Source organism: Artemia franciscana, chromosome 2, assembly GCF_032884065.1.
Source record: "Artemia franciscana chromosome 2, ASM3288406v1, whole genome shotgun sequence".
In the NCBI taxonomy this organism is placed as follows: domain Eukaryota; kingdom Metazoa; phylum Arthropoda; class Branchiopoda; order Anostraca; family Artemiidae; genus Artemia; species Artemia franciscana.
The window spans coordinates 1,665,342-1,681,857 of NC_088864.1; the positions used below are offsets into that span (position 1 = coordinate 1,665,342).

Below are 16,516 nucleotides of genomic sequence, written 5' to 3' on the forward strand. Positions count from 1 at the left end.
ATCAAAACTATGAGAAAGCCATTTAGCCAAAAAAAATATGCAAATTTCGTTTTAATTACTCATCTGCGGAGAGCATAAATCAAAACATGCATTGATTAAAAAACGTTCAGAAATTAAATTAAATAAAAACCAGTGGTTTTTAGCTTAAAGTAAGGAGTGACATTAAAACATGAAACGAACAGAAATTACTTCATATATGAAAGGGGCTGCTTCCTCATCAACGCCCCGCTCTTCACGATAAAGTCTGACTCTTTCTCTTAACTCTATTTTTTAAAACAGTAAAAAACTTCAGCGTAAAGAGCGGGGCGTTCACGAGGAAGCAGTCCCTTTCATATACGAAGTAATTTCTGTTCGTTTTAAGTTTTAATGTCACTCCTTACTTTCAGTCATTTTTTTTATTTAATTTATAAGAAACCTTTGGTTTTCTAAGAATCCTCGAAGAAAGCTTTCAACTAATTTTGGTATTTAGTTTCGAATTAATCAACTGAGGTATTTTAAATAGCCTATCCCTAGGAAAAAAAGTGGAAAAACAATAAATTTTAAAATGCACTCTATGCATGCCGTCAATGTTGCATATACATGGGCATTTTGTACTTGAGAATGATTGTGCTCTTTTGCTCATTTTCTCTTCTCCCTTGGTCGGTAACCAAGCTTTGCAAGACGCAGCCAAATATATTACTATTTGTCGGCTGAAAAATCTCACCAAAGGAAGCTGTCAATCAAAACTTTTGACAAGACTTGATAATTGGTGCTATTTAAGTTTTGACAACCGACGGTCTCTAGAGAATTAAAAGACAGAAGGCTAACCTAACTTCAATTTTGAAGCTCGATGTTTTCAAGTTTACTTAATCACGGCCTTAAGAAAAACTTAAAGTGGGTGACGGCAAAATAGTGGTTAATCGTGGTCATTGCTATCGAAAACCGCTTGCATTGCTATATAGTAGCTTTTGTGACGATTAAATACTTTTCCTGTCTGGTATTTCACCTATCCTAAAAAAGGATGTTGCTGAATTGTGTATATTATATACCCGCTATTATAAGTTCCTGTTTTATTTTATAGGAACAAAAAAATAATTCGGTATTTTGGGGCTGATGATATTATTGCTTCTTTGCAGAAGTTAGGCTCAAAATTGGAAAAGGATTATGTTTTTTCTCTGGGCCACTTGCACCCCTTAGTTTGTTACTTCATCCGTTAGTTTACACCTGTTTTCATTTTATTGTTATGTTATCTTTTAGAGGTTCTTCCGTTAGTTGAGTTATGGTTGTGTTGTATATGTTTTATCTCTCATATAGTTGTGTTATGTTTCTTTCATCATCTTTTATTTACTCCACTTGTCTTGTATTTTAGTGGGTTAAAAACAAAGTATCATTGTTATTATTATTAGCTTCAGGAACAATAGACCAGTCATTACTCTAAATACTGTGTATTAACTTGAGATGCCACTGTTACAGTAATCACTTTATCATAAAGCTTGACGAGTATTTCTTATTCATTAGACCATTTAGATCTTTTCCCGAGATTGGATTTAGCATAATTGAGTAGCTGAAGTCTAGGTTTTTTGAGTGCCTCAGAAATAAAGACATCCCTACCAAGGAAACATTTTCTTTTTTCTAAGGACGGGCCGCTGCATTCTAGGACTATCAGATTCTACAACAAGTGGGTCTGGTTTCAAACCTGAGGCTTGTTTTCCAATTACTATAACAGAAACTATGTCATTTTGAGTGACAGCAATACCAGAAAATCTAGCAATAAAAAAATTCAAGGAATTTGCTTTCAGAAGCTTCTGGATAAGGGTCTTCTTGGAAACCAAATAGAACCAGCTGATTTGAAATTTTCATTTGGTAAAGCTGATTACTCAGACGATGGAAATTGGATTGAATTTGTGTCAGAGATTTTTGCAGCCGTGACAAACCTGAATCAAGCAAATTAAGAGATAATTCAAGCTTTGACATCCTCAAGTCATACTGTTTATGTGATTTTTCAACAAGCACAACAAGTTCCATTTGCAGGCTATTGTATACCTCTTGTTTAATGATTTCCATATTGTCAGCATCAAAAGCAGCAGGTACATAATTAGCGTTTTAACAGAGAAAGTTAACTCTGTTAAGTTTCTTAATAGAGGCCTTAACCAAAGAACCAGCCTCAGCAGACAGTTCCTCATTCACAACTTCTGCCATTGCAGATTTAAGAGTTTGATCATTAAGTGAATCTGCAATTATTTTCTGCTTGTTGTTTAGGGTGTTCATATGTGAAGCGAGCCTAGTAATTAGCTAATAAAAAGATCCAGCTCCACTGAACTGAATGGTGCAGTCTGATCTCATCTCTCTGGTACTAGGCGGTCTATAGCTCTTTTTGAAGTATCACCCACGATGTAGGCTAAATAGAACACCAATTAAACTAGGCTAATCAAACTACAAGCCAAAAAAAGCAGCGAAAGACAAGGGATCTTTTGGCTGGCACAAGCAATTATCAGAAGGGTCTTATTAGAGCTAAGCAGAGATGTGGGCATCAAGCATAAAACTAAAAAGACTGTACCTGGGGGTCCCTAATTGCACCCCTGGGGCTGGGCCTGATAGGCTTGCCTGCCTTTTTCACTGGACTCGTAGGCAGGCTAAACCATTTCTTCAGACAAAGTCAACTTAATGAGTAGGTTAGTCGAGATATTACACTTAAACAAACAATATAAGTTCAAGTTTGCTTCTTTAGTTTTGAATTTTCCGCCAAGTAAAAGCATCCATTACTAGAGAAAAAATATCCTCGATGTTGACACACTGAACCTTTATAATACTGAATCAAATCGTAAGATTTAACAAGTCGCGAAAAATTACGTCACCATCACCTTTAAATATTGGACCATGATCAATTTTTTACAAGCAAGACTTGCCTGCTTGACTAGCAGACTCTAACATTCCCTATTAGGTAATAAGTAAAAGTAAACATGAATTAGGGGGGCCTTGAAGGCCTTTTAAAGAATCACAGAAACTATTAGGTAACACCCAATCCTATTATGTAATAATAAAAAATCCTGATCTTGCAGGGTCCTTGAAAGGTCTTTAAAGCATTACCCATTACGTAACAACAAAAGAAATCATGATTTGGTGGATCCTGAAGGTTTCTCACTACACCAATGGATTTTTTTAAGTAAAAACACTCTTTATTGTGTAATGTATGGGTGTGCTATAGCGTTATGGACGCAAAATAGCATTGGGCAAGACCCAGGTGCGCGTAAAAACCTCTTGAGGGGCTAGTAGCTCCAGGTTAACCCTCTATCGCTGCTTTTAAAACTGGAACCCCGTCACTACTTTCAACTTTTAATTACTATGGGCTGGGGTTCGCTCTTTACTAGGTTGCTGCTGCTGTTGCAACCACGAGGATGTCCTCTCCAGTGCAGGAGATTTGATAAGAGCTCACAGAAAACAAAAGACTAATTTACAAAGCTCCCAACAGTCTTTCAGCTGCTATGACTACGGTTGCCAACTGTCACTCTTGTGTTTTTTGTCGTACTTTTTACCTTATTTCACTCTTTCACTCGAATGACTCCTCCTGTTTGTGGTAGTTTCTCTTTGTTATAATATATGCGGGTTTAGTTGGGAGTGTATTATTTTGTTACTATGTTGTATTGCATTGCGTTGGGTAAATAAATTTGTTTATTCATTGAAGTTTCGCTTGATTCTTCATTTTAATTTCTGTTCCTTTTAGGATTCATTATTCTACTGTAGCAATGCCTTTCATCTGTATGTTTAATATGATTATTCATATTGATTTATGTTCATTTTGAGTCCCATATATTCGTTGATTATAATTTCTGCTCTTTCTAATTTTAAAGTATCATATTACTATATTTCTGCTCACCTTAGGTTTTCATGTGGCTCTTTACAATTGTTTGAAAAGCTAATTTTTGGAAATTGCTTTTTAAATTCATTTTTTTCCCTTTCATTTCATAGTCTTATTAAGTGTTAATATTAAGAATACTGGTAAAATTTTTCTGTTTTTTGCTGAAAAATTAATGTTTTATTGTAGGTTAAATTTGGACAAAATTTCGGTATTCGGTCAAAAATTCCGGTAAACATACTTTGCAGACAATCAAAATTTACGATCGGACAGACTTTTAAGTATTTTTATAATTGTATGTTTACTTAATTATTGATCTTCTAAAGGGTTTAAGCCATCCAAACCTCCATATTTAATGGGCCGTCGAATATACACGTATTTTAATCAGCCACTTTATTCAAATCGTATTTCTTATATATAGTTGTTCTTTTTTTTTGGTTGAAGCAAATAAATGCCAAGGAATTTAGGTAATTTATGAAAACAAATGCTGTTCTGCTGTCTTTAATTAAGAACGTCACCAAATTTCTTTTCTTTATTTTTCTGTCTTACTTTAGGTTCCCTTGGCTCTGATATTTTAATTGAGTTGCCTATATGGCCTAAGATTCTAAGAAGATCAGCGTAAAAAAAAGTGGAGAGAATCAATACTAACACACTGTTTTTCAAAAATGTATAGTTCTCACTAAGGTAGTCTTGGTGAAGTCTGCTTATCCTAAAATTGTGAGAGAGAAACAATTTTTGGCCCGCTTTTGGGTCTCAAAAGTCGATGTAGCCCACTTTATTTTTTCAAACTGTATTTTTTTAATTTTGGCTACTCAAAAAATATGTATTTCCCTCTCTTTTCCTTTCTCTCCACAACTTTTTCTTTCCCTTTCTCCCCTTTTGTCATACTGATAGTTATTTATTTATTTTTTCTCTCTTTCTCTCTTACTCTTACTGGCCCAGTATACACACCCAGTAAGCTGCTGGTCGATTGGGGGTAAAACAAATTGGGCATCTTAGACTTCATCAGTCAATATAACATTTGTTCCTTAGCTTGTGTATTCGTTGGTGTTCACTTGTTTCCCCACACATGCCTTGTGAGGCTAAGTTTGAAACAACAATGTTTATTGGCTCAGTTTCAGGTGCCACATGTAGTTCCAGCCAATCTTCAAAATAGTTTCATTTTCATCCAGGTCTACCAAACAGGGGTGTAATTTTCTTTGGGGTAGGGTTTGTAGCTTCCCACTCCCAACCCTAGTTTGTCCCCCCGAACCCCAGTTTGTCCCCCAGCGGATATTTAGTTTCTTCTAAAATCTTGTCAAAACTAAGATAATCCTGCATAACTCAAGCATCCAGAGAAACATCTTCAGGATATTTTTGCCTTTAGGGCATTATATGACTCATTTTTGTTTTTTCACTGCCATTTTCAGGCAGTTATTTTCATTTTTTAGGGTTTTTTATGGCCTTATGGCCTAAACGTAATTTATTTTTTTATGATTGGGGTTGCCCCCTCCTCAACCCTTGTTCGTTACGATAAAGTTCTTAGTGCTTTAATAAGTGTATTATTCCAATTAAACAGTACTTGTGTTTCAGTAGTCGTTTTTAAGAATGAGGAAAAAAAAGTCAAACTTTAGTGTAAAGAGTAAGGATTGAGGAAGGGGTAATCTGCCTTATCTACGGAATAATTTTTGTTCGTTTTAAGTTTTAATGCTGCTCCTTACTTTCAGTTGAAAAAAAACTAGTTTTTTTTATTTAGTAATCCATAAGAGTAAATTTACTCTTTAGTAAATTTAGAAGAAATGCAAATTAAGATTTTTGTTTTGTAGAGGCTTAACGGCCTAACATCAAATTTGCGAATATATTTATTTATTTAAGAATTCTTTGCCGAGTGGACAACCAAAACCAAACATGGCCGCCTTGCCTACTAAAATTTATTTGTGAATAATTTGGTAATTTAAATAAATTAAAGCCATTATTCCTGGGGCTGTGGGGGTGATACCGGCCCCAGCGGCACACTTATTAGAATTTGTCAGGGATTCCTAACAAAAAAAAAATGTCTAAAAATTTTGATCCAATATCAGGTAAGTTACAACGGAAGGGGGTCGGGTAGTAGAAAAGGGCACGGGAAGGATTCTCTTCGCCATTTCTTGGGACTAAAATTTTCAATTTCCAAACGAATGAGCTCCCTTAAAAAATTTCTAAAACCATTCCATTACTTTTGTTCTGGGAGAACCTGTATATTTTCCCCATTTTTATTTCTGTATTGGAGTTCTTTTAACCCGAGGACTTAGGGATATAAGTTTGGAAGCAATCTGAAAAAGATTTCTTTGCCCTTTTGTGGGACCCATTTTTTGGTGGGGCTGTGTCTTGGAACAATTTTTGTACATTAGAGTCTTCTTAGCCGAAGGATTTTCCGCATTAATTTCCAACTGATCAGGAACAAACCAAAATTGGCAGATTTCTAATCCCCATATTTCTTCTCCCCTCCCACAGCAAATATTAGATCCTTTTAACCCAGAGAATTAACCCTTAATGTTTCGAGCCAATCACAAACCCAATCAACCACAAGAATAAAATCTATATGTAAACAATTACTAATTTGAACTATTTAAGCCCCCAGGATTAAATAGTCATTTTATCTCTGGGTACATATTTTTTGGACTTTTAGACTACTTTGAACAAAATGTGCCTTCTGAAAATGTCGATCAAATATCTCAGTAGGCACGATGGAGCTAGATATCAGTTGGGAACAGAAGGGGTTGAGCTACCCTACAATCCCTTCTGACTCTTAAAAGGGGCACGAGAACTTTTGATATCCAATGAGCCTCCTCCAAAGCTTTTACAAAGACTCGTCCCACAAGATTTGGACGGGAAAAACATGAACAGAAATTGATGACATATATATGTGACAAGTTTAGTCTCTGAACTATAAAGAACAAGTTTTTGAATTTAATCGGATTATCTTTTGTACTCTGTTAGATTGCGCAACTAACTTTTCGTGAAAAAATCCAATTGATTTAAATATGAGGGATTGTTCACTTCATACCGCCACTTGTGTTAACACGCTGCGTCCTATGCATTGATTGGTCTAGATCAGGACCCATTTGATGAACTCTAGTGCTGGAGCCTATGGCTGGCGTATTCTAAGGTAGCCTTTTGCAATTTTAGTAGGCAAGCTCACTTGGAGGCAACCCAATTAATGCTGTTGAAGCTGGAAAGTGAGGAAGAAAAGTTAAAATCTCTTAATCGTATCTCAGTCAAAGTTTATAATTTACTGAAGGATTTCCTGAGCTTCGCTACTAGTCTTTCTTGTCAAATTAGTGAAGTACATTCTGCAGTAGACGTTAATGTAAAACGAATCAAGAGCAACAGTAGGGAACTAGCGTCAAACATAACAAGAAAGGAAAGAATAGAAAAAGAGCAGAAAAGGGTGCAATATTATCCTCTATAATTTTTATATTCTTACTATATAACTGTAAGAAGAAGATACCTACAAGAAGATGGTATTACGAGTTTTACCGGTGTGGTGCCCCATTTAAGTTTAACCAAACACAACATTATTGACACATTTCGTTTATTATCACAAAAAAGCGCCCGACCTATTGTGATCAGATCACATCTATAGATCTCAAATTCACGATCCTGAAATCATTTCAGAATTTTCAAAGATATGACCTTATAATAGTTCCCGATTATTCATCTAGCGAACGGTTCGCCCGAGGGAAGCTTACACCACTAATAATACAAGCGAAAGAAGAAGGTCAGTCAAATGTTGAGTTGAGGGGTTGAAAACTTGTTCTTGGAAATAATTTATTTGTGTGCGATAAGATAAACGACAAAGTGAAAGAAATAAAAAAGATTGAAGAAGCTATAGTCCGTGAGTTAGGGAATTCGGAGGAGAAGTGATGGTAGCACAGTGGGCAGAGAACAAAATGAATCAATAACATCCTAGGAATCAGATTCTGCTATCACACCTAAAACCACGAAGAAAAGAAGCTGTGAGATGGTGGTGAGCCCAAATGACTAGTATAGTCAACCTAGTGCAGCGTATATTCCATTGAATAGTGTGGGAGATAAAAGGAGAGCTGGTATTCGTGGGGGCTATGATGACAGGGGCCTGACTAGTGGCCTTCGTGCGCTGCAGTTTGGAAAGTAGGGCCCTTGTCTTAGACGGTATTCTGTTGATCGAAGTTTCTCTGGTGGACGTTTTGAAGGTAGTTTTAGTGCTAATAATAATCAATGATGGGAGCTGGCCCATGGGCAAAGTAGTACGTGCATTAAGATATTGCAGTGTAATATCCAAGGTCATAATGATGAATAAAATGAACATTTTTTTTAGGCTAGACGATTATGATGTTATCAGCTTAGTTGAGACATGGCAGAATGTGCCAGTATTTAGAAAAGGTTCTTTTAAGTTCCCATGTTTCAAGAAAAAGACGTAAGAATAATCGAATTTATTGTGGTATTACACTGTGGATTAGAAAAATATATTTAGTACATGCAATAGGTTAAAATCGCAATCAGAAAATTTGATTTGGTTGAAGATCATTATAGGAATTGTTAAGTTTATGATTTGTGTGGTACATATCCCTCCAGAATCAAGTAGTTATAGTTGGCTGGAGGATACGTGGGACATTTCGTTTTCAGAGGTGTTTCAAACAGTTCGTGGTAACGAACTGTAGTAAGGAGCGATCCGGCTCAATAGTAACCAAAACTCTAAAAAATTGAATTTTGATATCAATAGCTACATCAAAAGAATCGCATTTTAATGCTGATTTTAAATATATAAGTTTCATCAAGTTTAGTCTTACCCATCAAAAGTTACGAGCCTGAGAAAATTTGCCTTATTTAGGAAAATAGGGGGAAACACCCCCTAAAAGTCGTAGGATCTTAACGAAAATGACACCATCAGATTCAGCGTATCAGAGAACCCTACTGTAGAAGTTTCAAGCTCCTATCTACAAAAATGTGGAATTTTGTATTTTTTGCCAGTAGACAAATCACGGGTGCGTGTTTATTTGTTTGTTTGTTTGTTTTTTTGGTTTTTTTTTTTTCTTTTCCCCAGGGGTCATCGTATCGACCAAGTGGTCCTAGAATGTCGCAAGAGGGCTCATTCTAACGGAAATGAAAAGTTCTAGTGCCCTTTTTAAGTGACCAAAAAAATTGGAGGGCATCTAGGCCCCCTCCCACGCTCATTTTTTTCCCAAAGTCAACAGATCAAAATTTTGAGATATCCATTTTGTTCAGCATAATCGAAAACCATAATAACTATGTCTTTGGGGATGACTTACTCCCCCATAGTCCCTGGGGGGGGCTGCAAGTTACAAACTTCGACCAGTGTTTACATATAATAATGGTTATTGGGAAGTGTACAGACGTTTTCAGGGGGATTGTTTTGGTTTTGGGGGTAGGGTTGAGGGGAGGGGTTATGTGGGAGGATCTTTCCTTGGAGAAATATGTCATGGGGGAAGAAAAATTCAATGAAAAGGGCGCAGGGCGCAGGACGAATCTGGTCACGTTAGAAAAAAACGTCAAATTCAGAGCTTAATATACAATGCTGGGTGTTCGGAGCCTCTCTATTATGGAGTATAATTTGAAAATAACACAACTATACGAGCGATAAAACATATATACCACAACCATAACTCAACTAACGGAAGAACTGCTAAGAGATAACACAACTATAAAGCGAAAACAGGTGAAAACTAACGGGAAAATAAACGAACTAAGAGGTGGAAGGGGCCCAGAGAAAAAATATAATCCTTTTCCAATTTTTAGCCTAACTTCCGCAAAGGAGTAATAATGTCAGAAGCCCCGAAATACCGAACTATTTTCTTTTCAAACAGTTCGTGGTAACGAACTGTAGTAAGGAGCGACCCGGCTCAACAGTAAACGAAACTCTAAAAAACGGAATTTTGATGCTAAAATATACATCAAAAGAATCAGATTTTCATGCTGATTTTAAATATGTAAGTTTCATCAAATTTAGTCTTTGTCATCAAAAGTTACGAGCCTGAGAAAATTTGCCTTATTTTAGAAAAATAGGGGTAAACATCCCCTAAATGTCACAGAATCTTAACGAAAATCACACCATGGCATTCGGCGTGTCAGAGAACCCTGTAGTAAAATTTTCAAGCTCCTATCTACAAAAATGTGGAATTTCGTAGTTTTTGCCAGAAGACAAATCACGGGTGCGTGTTTATTTGTTTGTTTTTTTGTTTTTTTTTTCTTTTCCCCAGGGGTCATCGTATCGACCAAGAGGTCTTAGAATGTCGTAAGAGGGCTCATTCTAACGTAAATGAAAAGTTCTAGTGCTCTTTTTAAGTGACCAAAAAATTGGAGGGCACCTAGGCCCCCTCCCACGCTCATTTTTTCTCCAAAGTCAACAGATCAAAATTTTGAGATAGCCATTTTGTTCCGCATAGTCAAAAACCATAATAACTATGTCTTTGGGAATGACTTACTCCCCCAAAGTCCCTGGGGGTGGGGCTGCAACTTACAAACTTCGACCAGTGTTTACATATAATAATGGTTATTGGGAAGTGTACAGTCGGTTTCAGGGGATTTTTTTTTGGTTTTGGGGGTGGGGTTGAGGGGAGGGGGCTATGTGGGAGGATCTTTCCGTGGAGAAATGTGTCATGGGGGAACAGAAATTCAATGAAAAGGGCGCAGGATTTTCTAAAAATACTATAAAAAAACAATGAAAAAATAAACATGGAAAATTTTTTTCAATTGAAAGTAAAGAGTAGCATTGAAACTTAAAACGAACAGAGATTATTACGCATGTGAGGGGTTCTAAAAATACTTTAGCATAAAGAGCGAGGTATTTAGGAGGAGATAAATACCTCGCTCTTTATGCTATAGTATTTTTAGTAATTTCAACTATTCATTCTACGGCCTTTCTGATTCAGGGGTCATTCTTAAAGAATTGGGACAAAACTTGCGATTTAGTGTAAAGAACGAGGTATTAACGAGGGTACAAACCCTCTCATATACATAATAAAAATTAAAGAATATAAAAGTTTGTTACGTAAGATAATTCTTAAGTTACGTATATTTTTTACTAATAGAAAAATTCGTTAAAAATAAAAATTTATAGTTGCCTTTTTATGTAACCGAAAAATTGCATGGCAACTAGGCCTCCTTTCCCATCCCTTATTTCTCAAAATCGTCTGATCAAAACTAAGAGAAAGCCATTTAGCCAAAAAAGGAATTAATATGCAAATTTCATTTTAATAATTTATGAGTGGAGAGCCAAAATCAAACATGCATTAATTCAAAAACGTTCAGAAATTACATAAAAAAAACTAGTTTTTTTAACTGAAAGTAAGGAGCGACATTAAAACTTAAAACGAACAGAAATTACTCCGTATATGAAATGGGTTGTCCCCTCCGCAATCCCTCGCTCTTTACGCTAAAGTTTGACTCTTTGCCACAATTCTGCTTTTTAATACAATTAAAAGCTTTAGCGTAAAGAGCGGGGGATTGCGGAGGGGACAACCCATTTCATATACGGAGTAATTTCTGTTCGTTTTAAGTTTTAATGTCGCTCCTTACTTTCAGTTAAAAAAACTAGTTTTTTTTATGTAATAAGTATAAGAGGCTGTGTAAAAATTACATGTGGACATTTTTAGGTGACTTCAATGCATACACAAGTGAGATTTCGGAGAAGTGGATTGATGTTTCGCAGGCTGAGGAAGAGGATGATGGTATGAATGACGAGAATACGTAAGGAGATTTGAAGATGTACGGAAAAAGGACAAGTAAGGACCGATCGCAGAGGAAAAATAATTGGAGAACTAAACTTTTAGATTTTGTGGAATTGAAAAGTTATAGTTTAGTAGTTAAAAGTGATTAAAGTCTGTTTCCTTTAAGAAGACGTAGGCTAATTAACATGGTTAGGCTTTGGGAAAAAATTTAGTGATGCCAAGGGTGCAGGTGATGAGGGCGACTTATTTAGAAATGTTGAAGGGCAGGTCAGGTAGGGGGTAGCCGTACCAAATTAAGGGTGTATTAGATAAGTGGGGACTAAGCCAGGCATGGCAGGCGCAGCGTTTGCTTTCAAATTCACTGGGTCTTTACTGTCGGTCGAAGGAGATTTGGGGTGAAGTTTTATTTTTAAGGTGGTTTTGAATAAAAATGAAATAAAGCTTTTAATGAAATTAGGACTGATAGTTTGCTACTGGGCCAAAGAAGAAAGTTTGTCGGAAGGGAAAGGTTAAAGACTGATCCTTATTTTTGTCCTGTGTTCGGAGGTTTATTGGAGCGTATATCACTTGATATGTGACTAAGAGGAGCTGAGTGATTGGAGACTTAAAGTGTTTGGTAAGAGGGATTATGAGTTTGAGTGGTTGGTTAGAGTTGTTGGTGTGTGGATGAGTGTTTTATGGGTAACAGAAGCTTGACACGATTCCTTCATCTCGCGATGGATCATAGAAGTAGATTTCCTGTAGGATTATGTTATGATTTGTGTAATTTCTTTGTAATTGTTCTTTTTTATGTTTTTTGCCACGGCCTATGGGCTTTTAGCGCAAATAAATTCTATTCTGTCCTATTATTTATTATAGCTTTTTACTCAAGCAGTGCTACAGCACTGCCTCAGATCTGGCGACCGTAAAAAAATGTTTATTTTTGATTCAGATTTGTACAGACAGCAAAGCATTTGTTTCATTCACTGTCAACATAAACGCTGTCTTTTAACGGCGCAAATAACGGATTGCATGGATCAAACGCCACCTTTTGAACATGTCAACATATATGTCAACAGAGAAAGCTAGAACTGAACGAAGCTATGCCCTATGACCGGTCATAGGAAGTACAAGCACCTCTCAGGTAATTTTTTACGAAGTCTCCAATAAGACGCAATAAGCTTTTTGGGACGCAATCCAAGACACGCAATTCCTTATTGAACGCCGAAATTAGCCAAAATAACTGCAATAACTCGGGGTTCACTGTACGACCACCGTAAAACTTGATTGACAAAGCCACTCACGTACACATAAATTCATTTTCATTTAATGGGGGGGGGGATTTGTTAAGAAAAAATGAGTAAAATATTAGCCTATTCCATGATATAACTATTACCGTGAATGTTCGAAATTCGTGAATTTTGACGTTCAATGAGGAATGTCAAAAATACCCTTTTTCCATTTTCCCCTTGTTTCCCCTTTTTCCCTTGTATTTAATCAGCATTAGCAGTCAACTTTTTCAACTTAATGCTTGGTTTGATGATAACAGGTTAGGTAAGGATAGGTTAGATTAGGTTGGGTTTGATTGGGTTAGCTTAGGTTTTATCCCATTTCTGATCAACCTAAATTAACAATCTAACCTAACCTAACTTTAACTTTTACCATCATCAAGGAGGCACACTCGTGCCTCTATAAAGAGGCGACACACGACAATGTTAAGCGATCTTCGGTTCCAGTGGTCGCATACGGATGGGGAGGGATGCATTTCGTAGCCCGAGCTCCAACTAAGAAACCTGCAAAATTTCATCCCCCTCCAACTTTTTCTTCATGGGGAAAATCTGGCCGAAAGTTTCGACCTGTCAACCCAAGCCCCCCTTTGACGTTGTCCGATCGGGCTGAAATTCACAAGTTAAGGTCCCCTAGGGCCCAGGAGCTTATCCGCGAAATTTCAGCTTGATCCGATAACTCCTTCCCTGTTTTCCAGAAACCACGCATAGCCACTTAAAATTCATTTACTTTTTTTTTCGCCACGCCTACAGGTCACATCCGACATCGGATCTGGGTGTACGAAGACTCATTCGATGCGGAATTCTCCGAGTAAGTGCCCATGAAAGTTTCGTAGGAAAATCTTAACCCCCCGAAAGTTTCGACCCTCCAACCCCCCCACCCCTTTTAACGTTGTCCGATCGGGCTGAAATTCACAAGTTAAGGTCCCCTACGGCCCAGGAGCTTATCCGCGAAATTTCAGCTTGATCCGATAACTCCTTCCCTGTTTTCCAGAAACCACCCATTAGCTATTTAAATTAACGGATTTCTCTCCATAATAGCCCATGTTAATTTGAAATTTTTAAAAGCTATTGAGAAGTTATATTTATACACATGCAAGTTATTAGCTCAGTTGGTAGAGCGTGAGACTTTTAATCCTCTGGTCAAGGGTTCAAGTCCCTTACGGGCGATTTTTTTTCACAACATCAAAAAAATTTTGATAACACCTGGACAGCTTATCATTTGAGAGATAACAGAATATTAGCTTCTTATGAGCAAAAGAAACATTTCGGTCATTCTATCTATTTTTTTTTCTATTTTATACAATGATTTAAAAGCGGGGGTGGGTTCCTCTCCTAATTCCTGTACGAGGAGTACAGGAACTATTAAATTACATCCACCATGGATTGTAGAAAAACGTACAGAATTAATATGAAAAAAAATTAAACCTGTACAAAAGAGTCTTTAAAAGCGGGGGGTTTGCCTCTCCTAATAGTCTTCATATAGTCCTAATAGTCTAATAGTCCCATGTTAATTTTTGAAATTCTTAAAAGTTACGAATATCAACATTCAAGTACATCAAAATAATCAGCTCGGCACGGCGAGAATGACTGCAAGCATCATAAAAATCCAGCTCCATTCCAGAAAAATTTTTGATAACACCTGGACAGCTTATCATTTGAGAGATAACAGAATATTAGCTTCTTATGAGCAAAAGAAACATTTCGGTCATTCTATCTATTTTTTTTTCTATTTTATACAATGATTTAAAAGCGGGGGGGGCGGCAGCCACCCAAGTTCCTCTCCTAATTCCTGTACGAGGAGTACAGGAATTATTAAATTACATCCACCATGGATTGTAGAAAAACGTACAGAAATAATATGAAAAAAACTTCGTTTTCTTAAAGAGTTAAAGAGGCTGCGTCCCAAAGTCGAACCTTAAAACGTACAGGAATTAGAAGAGGCAGTTGGGGGGCTGCCGCCCCCCAAACCCCCAGCTTTTAAAGACTCTTTTGTACAGGTTTTTTGTTTTTTTGCTAACCCCCAGCTCTTGGCTTCGGAAAGGCCCTCTTTTAATTAACAAAAAATTGAAATGAATGAATAATGGAATAACTTCGAAAAATGTTAAACACAAGAGGACAGGAGAACCATTGCGCCGAAACTAGTAATTAGTAACAATGAAGTCCCCCCCCCCAAAAAAAAAAACCTGTACAAAAGAGTCTTTAAAAGCTGGGGGTTTGGGGGGCGGCAGCCCCCCAACTGCCTCTTCTAATTCCTGTACGTTTTAAGGTTCGACTTTGGGACGCAGCCTCTTTAACTCTTTAAGAAAACGAAGCCTAACCTAACTTTAACTTTTACCATCATAGCTTGTATAAGACTGAAAAAGCTGACTTGCAAAGCTAATTGAATCCAAGTAGAGGAAAAAGAATTTCGGTTATTCAATGGTGAATGTCAATATTAATTGTCGTGACAGTTTGGTGCAGTTGAGCCATGGGCCTCGCCCCTTCAGTCTATCTAACTCGAGTATCTGTCATAAAGATGTAAACTATTTGGGGCTTTAGCCAAATGTGCCACGAAACATGTAATGTTCCGCATACTTCGTAACTCGACTCTTTGAGACAAAATGCTTATCAATAAGGAATTTTCTGGAGTATGAATCATTGAATTTTCAAGCATGAATTATTGCGCAACCGTAAAGCTTTGTACGCTTGAACATTTCCATGCTGGATCATTTTTATGCATGTTGGTAATTAGTATCGGAAGCTCTAAGGGTTTCTGGAAGTTTTTCAGTGATTTGGAGATGAAAATATTTTCTTTTTAATCTTTAATAAAAGTAAGATTTCGCTGAGAGCGTTCGTTTTATTTCACCAAGGCGAGCCTTTATGCAGTGCTTTCATAATCACAGAATGATCCGAGGTCTCCCGAACTTCTCAAAAGAAAATGCGTATCTCCGATATTTTCCCGAACATTACCGCCAACAAATATTACCGATTTGCATTTTATGTATTAACGGAAGACTGGAAAATAGATTACGTAGTCTATTCGAAGATTTTTCTTAATTACAATGGTTGTTAAATCTAATTTTAAAAAACGTATAAATGAAGTCATAAATTTTTAGAACAAAAAAAATATTGATTCTTGATCCTTTTCTTTAACCTTATCTGGTTAGAGGTTCTAGGCGTTTACCCCCACCCCTGGAAAATACCCCCCAGGAAATACCCCCCACCGAAAATAACCTCCTACGGAAAAATACCCGTCCACTCTGGAAAATACATCCCCTGGAAAATAATCACCGCTGAAAATAGTCTCCCCCCCACTACGGTAAATAGAGTTTTTCAAATTTGTAAATTAAATCTGAAAATATTTGTTGAAAAGAATTCACTATGAAGTTTTGCTTTTTTTGGTAGTAATGGGTGCCAAATTAAAAAAAGAAGAACAAAAAATAAATATAAGCAAATTGAAACAAAACAAGAAAAAATAAATGTAGGCAAAAAATCATCAAGATTAAGCTAAAAACATTTGGCACCAAAAAGTTAAAGACGGTTTAGCTTTCCTTTGAAAGCATAGTTGACTTTCGGAACCAACAAATTTTTATTGTTTGAGTTTTTCTGACAAAACCGTTGTCAAGTTCTACAAGTTGTTTTTTCTTACTTTCCAATTTAAAATTACCACAAACCACCTTTAGTAAATAAACGAAACCCAAAACGAACATAAATTATAATAAATAATCGAGTCAAACTTAAAACGAGCA

The 16,516-nt window shown here is 36.6% G+C and overlaps 1 protein-coding gene across 2 annotated transcripts in view; it reads right to left on the reverse strand.

Moving 5' to 3' along the window:
• LOC136035760 (mitochondrial carrier homolog 2-like) overlaps nucleotides 1-16,516 on the reverse strand; it is a 449,695-nt gene that overhangs the window by 190,303 nt on the left and 242,876 nt on the right. The gene's annotated exons all lie outside the window — the stretch shown is intronic.